Source organism: Dothidotthia symphoricarpi, assembly GCF_010015815.1.
Source record: "Dothidotthia symphoricarpi CBS 119687 unplaced genomic scaffold P153scaffold_9, whole genome shotgun sequence".
In the NCBI taxonomy this organism is placed as follows: Eukaryota; Fungi; Ascomycota; class Dothideomycetes; order Pleosporales; family Dothidotthiaceae; genus Dothidotthia; species Dothidotthia symphoricarpi.
The window spans coordinates 12,365-19,470 of record NW_022985016.1 but is presented as its reverse complement, the minus strand read 5'-3'; positions in this window follow the sequence as shown (position 1 = coordinate 19,470).

Below are 7,106 nucleotides of genomic sequence, written 5' to 3'. Positions count from 1 at the left end.
AGGTAGACTAATATTAAACGAATTCTGCTTTGTATTATATATAGATAGTATAAGACCTTAGATAGCACTGCTATTATAACTGTATTTAATAATATTACTAGAACTACTCTTAAGGTTAGTAAGATTAATACGCAATTTATAAGTATACTTAGAAATAGTAGTAAGGGCAGTATCTAATAGGCCTAAGTCTTTACTAATATATATTTAATCCTTAAATAGCAGACTAAGGATTATTAAGAACTTAGAGTATAAGAGCTAAGTAAAGCCCTAGCTACTACTATAGTATAGGTAACTAGCTAGGTAGCTACTAAATTAAGCTAAAGTACACTATAAACCCTATTACTAGAGCGCTTTACACAGTTTACTACTAACGTATATTACGTAATATATTACTAAAGTGCTTTACGTGCCTACTTTATTAGTAGGCTTATTACAAGCCTTCTATTATATATACGCTAGGCCTATAGACTATAAATTAATATTAAAACCTTCTATAATCCTAACACTGTTTACGCAAGACACTAAGTTTAAAGGTAGGTATAAGTATAACTTAGATAGGATAGACTTTCTAGAGATAAAGAAGTTACCCTATTTAAGATATATATAGCTAAGTTCCTAAGAATAGAGTAGGACGAAAAGCACATATTTTAAGAGCAAAAAGATACCTAAGCAGTACCTACCTATAGTATAATATCTAGATTTCTTGGCAGTAATTAATAGTAGTAAAGTGTTAAAGTAACTATCTCTATCTTATTATAAATCTAATCTAACTTTGTTTTATAACGCTTTGCAAAATATTAAATATAGCCCTTAATACAGGTAGACTAATATTAAATAAATTCTACTTTATATTATATATAGATAGTATAAGACCTTAGATAGCACTGCTATTACAACTATATTTAATAATATTACTAAAGCTACTCTTAAAAGTACGTTATAAACTCTATTACTAGAGCACCTTATACACTTTACTACTTACGCACGCTATATAATATATTACTAAAGTGCTTTATATACCTACTTTATTAGTAGGCTTATTACAAGTCTTCTATTACTAAGGTATAGCCTCTTAACTAAGCTTAATATTATAAGGGGGGTTTAATATTCTAGAGTTACTATAGGCTCTAGTAATAGGAATAATATTCTAACGCCTATACTATTATATAAGTTAATACTAGAAAGAACACTATTAAACTTACTTACTTAGGCCTAACTACCTTAATACTTATTTATTCCTTATTATTATTAAAGATTATTACTATACTACACTAAACAGGCCTATCTAGCTTAATATACGCCTATATAGAAACTATCTAGCCTAATTTAGATAGTTAATAATACTATCTAATAAAGACTTTTCTAGGATACAAATTTAGATCTTATAAGTGCTTAACTTTAAACTAATATTCTAGTAGGACGGCTAGCTTTAGTAAGGTAATATACGTAGCTATATTTATTAAACCTTCTTTAAACGTATTCTAAGCCCTGCCTTTATTATCTTTATAGTCTATAGTCTTGATTTATATACTTTATAGCTAACGTACGTTACGTAATATATTACTAAAGTGCTTTAGCTACGTTACGTTATAACGCGTTAGGAAATAGGTAATTAGCTTTAGTTATAAACTTTACTTAACTCTATTTACTCTCCTATACACTAGACTACTATTCTTACGCTATAATAGGCTGTAAGATTTCTATTATTCTCTTTCTTATATAGTAAACACTGCGTTATTATATATTATTATATAAAGTTACTATTAAAGGTAAAGGTAAGATAGCCGGTTAGAACTAGTAGTAGGTAGTAGTAGGTGTTATAGTATATTAGCTGCGTGTAGATACTAAACGTAAGGTTAGTGTTAAGAAAGAGAGAGATATATAAGGTTAGTTATTCTATTCTATATTTAGGAGAAGTGCTAATGTTCTAATACCTAAGTTATATTAAACTAAGTTCCTAAGGATAGAGTAGGACAAAAAGCACGCATTTTAAGAGTAAAAAGATACCTAAGTAGCACTTACCTATAGTATAACGTCTAGATTTCTTAGTAGTAATTAATAATAGTAAAGTCTTAAAGTAACTGTCTCTATCTTATTATAATAGAAGTAATAGCAGTAAATCTTCTCTATAGTAAAGGCTAAATTACTAGGTATATAAATAAAACATAGGTAATATATTAAACTTATATAGAAAGTTTCTCTCTAAGTATAGATACTAGGGAAATATATTACTACTAAAGTATATTACCTACCCTATTATTAAAGCACTTTATATACTTTACTACTAACGCGTATTATATAATTTATTGCTAAAGTGCTTTACAGCCTCTATTACTAGAGTATATTATATACTTTATTAGTAAACTAGTTAATAGGTTCTACACTAGAACTTCTCTACTAGATAATATTTACGTAATAAGTATTACGTTTACAACAGCGCTTAGATTAAGAAGCTATCTTATTTAGAGTATAGTAGAGGCTTTTACTAACAGTATTAGGTAGAGATATAAGAGTATAGCCTACTATAAGAGGAGGTACCTATAGACGCGTTGCAACTAAACTGTTTAAACGTTATAGGCAAAGGGAGAGGAATATAGAATAATTATATCTAGTGTATTATTATGCGTAGATAACAATATAAGAGCTAAGTATAGCCCTAGCTACTACTGCAGTATAGGTAATTAGCTAGGTAACTAGAGCTTCTAAGCCTAGTAGCTACTAAATTAAGGAGTCTAGTAGCTACTAAATTAAATAGATATATATTACTAACTCTATTACTAGAGCACCTTATACACTTTACTGCTAATATACGTTATGTAATATATTACTAAAGTGCTTTATACACTCTATTACTATAGTATACCTTATAGCTTATTAGCGTAGGGGATTACTTAGTAAGAGTGCTAGTAAGCTTACCTTATTTAGCACTTCTTGCGTAGGATATAAATAGTTATACCTACTTTATAGAAACTTAGCCTTTTCTAACACCCTTTACTCTAGAAGGCTAAGAGTTAAGTGTATTCTTACACTACGCTATTTCTTAATTATTTACAGAACATTAAATATAGTTCTTAATATATATAGGCTATAAATAAATAAGTGCTGCTATACGTTATACATAGATAGTATAATAGCCTAGGTACTACTGCTATTACAACTGTATTTAATACAATTACTAGAATAGCTCTTAAACCTAGGAAAATTAATACCTAATTTACTAAGATACGTATAAACAGTAGTAAGGGTAGCCTTTAATAGGCTTAAGTATTTAACAAAGTTAAGTTTAATAATATAAGCAGTGTTTATACTAACTTCTAAGAGAGTATTAAGGTAACTGTAAATAAACTTAGAATCTAGTTAACTTAATAAGAAATTAAGGTTAACTTTAAGCTAGGCTCTATAGTAAAAGTTAAAGATCTAGTAGTATAGAAAAGTATAGATCTTGTGTTTAGCTTATTAAAGAATAGCAGAAGGCCTTAGCAGAAGCTTCTTTAATACATATACAGCCCTTAAACTACAGACTAAGGACTTTTAAGAATAACTTTAATAAGTACTTTATAGATATAGAAGATAATCTTATTACAGATCTTCTATTTACGCTACACTTAGAAACTTCTAATAATAGGGCTAACCTAATAATATACTTAGAAAACCTATTATTAAGCTCTTCTTATCTAGTATTTTGTGTCTAGGATGCAAAAAACTATACGCAGTTTATAGAAGATAGTAAGTTTATTTCTAATACAGCCTTTTTAGTTAAAAATAAATCTTTCTTAACGCTCTTTACCTTAGAAGGCTAAGGGTTAAGTACGTTCTTATTCTTTACAAAGTTATATCTATTACTAAAAGGTAATACGTCTACTTTTATATCTATTTCTACAGTATAGTGTTTAAAAACCTATATTCTTTAGATATTTAACTAACTATCCTCTAGTCTCTTCTATAAGTAATAGTATATATATTCTTAAAGGAAAACCTAAACATTATTATAATTAATCTTAACTACTCTTCTCTAAATTAACTAAATAAGAAGTATTATACTATAGATATTATTAGATAGCTTAGAGTAAACAAGAAGTATAGCTTTAGCTATTAGGGTAAGTTTTCTATTTATATTTACCTAATAGAATATTACCTACTTACTATACCTATAGCAACAGCTAAGTATATAATCTAGAGAGAAATACCAAGAAGTATAATCTTATATTACACTAAACTATAGACGCTCTAGAATTTAATAGATAATAACAGCGTCTGTATAAATATACTTAGCCTAGGTCTCTTCTAGATAAAATGTATAGTAAATAGCGTTACATTAATACTCTAAGATAATAATACAGTATTAAATAAAAGTATAGCTAAATCTATAGGCAAGATAGCGAAATGCCTTAGACTTAATAGTAAGAATATTACGCTACAGTACATTTAGGAGCTTATAGCTAGGCTTGTTAATAGATAGTATATTACTAGTAACTATATAAATAATGCTTATACTTTAAATGCTATAGCCTTTTTAATTACTTTAGCTCTAGGTTTAAGAGTTTATACCTACTAATAAGTAATAGAGGCGTTTTAAGAAAAGATTAAGTTAGGATTTAATAGTATTATACAGTATACAAGGTCTTATTACTTAAAGCTATATTATAACTAGACTATTTAAGTGTTGTGTAAAGAAGGAGAGAGAGAGAGAGCATATAATAGCTATATCTAGTGTATTACTATATATAGATAAGGATATAAGAGCTAAGTAAAGCCCTAGCTACTACTATAGCATAGGTAACTAGCTAGGTAGCTACTAAATTAAGCTAAAGTACACTATAAACTCTATTACTAGAGTATCTTATATAGTTTACTGCTAACGCGTATTATATAATATATTACTAAAGTACTTTATACGCCCTATTACTATAGTATATTATATACTTCTTAACTAGCTAGTTAATAGCTTTTGTGTAGAAGATTAAGTAGGTAGACAGCAGCCTAGGGTAGCTGTTAGTAGGCTAGGTTTATCTACTACAGTATATAAATATATATAGAGCTAGGTATTCTTTTAAGAAGAGAGTCTTCTTCTTAAATTACTATAACTGTAATTCTAAGGCAGGTATCTTCTCCCTAGATATTATTAGGAAGTATAGTATAGATTAGCTACCTAATAAGCTTAATACGCTAAAGGGGGTTATAGGTAGAAGCACTATTACAGCTACTATTTTTTAGAAATTTTTAGGGCCTAGTAGTTTTAGCTAATTATAGGGCTCTAGGTCTTACTTAGTAAACCTAGGGTCCTCTAATTAGCTTACTAAGCCTACTCCTCCTAGTATAGCTATTACGCAATGCTCTAAAGGAGGCAGTCTATCTAGGTAATATAGGTAGGCGTCTTACACTAAATAAAGTTCTATAGGTAGAGGGGTAGGTTAGAATAGGCTTCTTATAAAACGCTGCCTACCTATACCTCTAGCTTATAGGCTTATCTTATATAAATTATCTTCTATAAGCCTTCCTACTATACTAATTATCTAGAGAGCTATAGACTTATTACTGCCCCTCTTAAGATTATTAATACCTACTTTAGTTATAAATAGAGAGATATATAGTTAGAAGAGGAAAGTAGCTAGGGCTCCTAGACTTTATAGCTGCTAACTTAAGTAAAGGCTTATTACCTACTCTATTACTAAAGCACTTTATACACTTTACTACTAATATATATTACGTAATCTATTACTAAAGTGCTTTATATACCTACTTTATTAGTAGGCTTATTATAAGTCTCCTATTACTAAGGTATAGCCTCTTAACTAAGCTTAACGTTATAAGGGGGGTTTAATATTCTAGAGTTACTATAGGCTCTAGTAATAGAAATAATATTCTAACGCCTACACTATTATATAAGTTAATACTAGGAAGAACACTATTAAACTTACTTACTTAGGCCTAACTGCCTTAATACTTATTTATTCCTTATTATTATTAAAGATTATTACTATGCTGTACTAAACAGGCCTACTTAGCTTAATATAGGCCTATATAGAAACTATCTAGCCTAATCTAGATAGTTAATAATACTATCTAATAAAGACTTTCTTAGGATATAAATTTAGATCTTATAAGTACTTAACCTTAAACTAATATTCTAGTAGGACAGCTAGCTTTAGTAAGGTAATACACGTAGCTGTATCTATTAAACCTTCTTTAGATATATTCTAAGCCCTGCCTTTATTATCTTTGTAGTCTACAGCCTTAATTTATACACTTTATAGCTAATATATATTACGTAATATATTACTAAAGTGCTTTATATACCCTATTACTAACACCTATTATACACTTTATTAGTAGGCTAGTTAATAGAGTCTACGTTAGAACTTTCCTACTAGATAATATTTATATAATAAGTATTATATCTATAACAGTGCTTAGGTTAAGGACTTATCTTATTTAGAGTATAGTAAAGGCTTTTACTAAGGGCGTTAGGTAGGGATATAGGAGTATAACCTACTATAAGAGGAGGCGCCTATAGACGTATTACAACTAGGCTGTTTAAGTATTATACAAAAAGAAAGAGAGATTATACAATAGTTATACCTAGTATATTAATATACGCGGATAAGGAGGTAAGATAGAGGCTTATATAATATATAGATAAGTATACCCTTAGCTTTAATAGGATATAAATATAGGAAGAGCTATACGTTACACGTAGTAATAAATACTATAGTATAAGTTTATATACAGAGGTAGGCGTAGATATATATTAGAACTATAAGCAGGTAAACTCTATCTTAGTAGGAATTTTATAAATACTATCTATCTAGAGCAGAAACCCTCTTATATATCTATAGTAGGTAACGTGCCTGCTTTTATATCTGTATTAACTTTACTACTTTAAGTCTTAGTTAAATTCTTAACTATAGAGAACCTATAGCCTACTGCTATCTACCTTAACTATCTCCTATAGGCTCTAGTTAAAACCTTAACTATAGAGAGCCTACGCCTAGCTACCTTTGGCCTTAATTGCCCCTAGTTAAAGCCTTAACTGTAGAGAACCTACGCCTTACTACCTTTAGCCTTAATTTCCCTCTACAGGTTCTAGTTAAAGCCTTAACTATAGA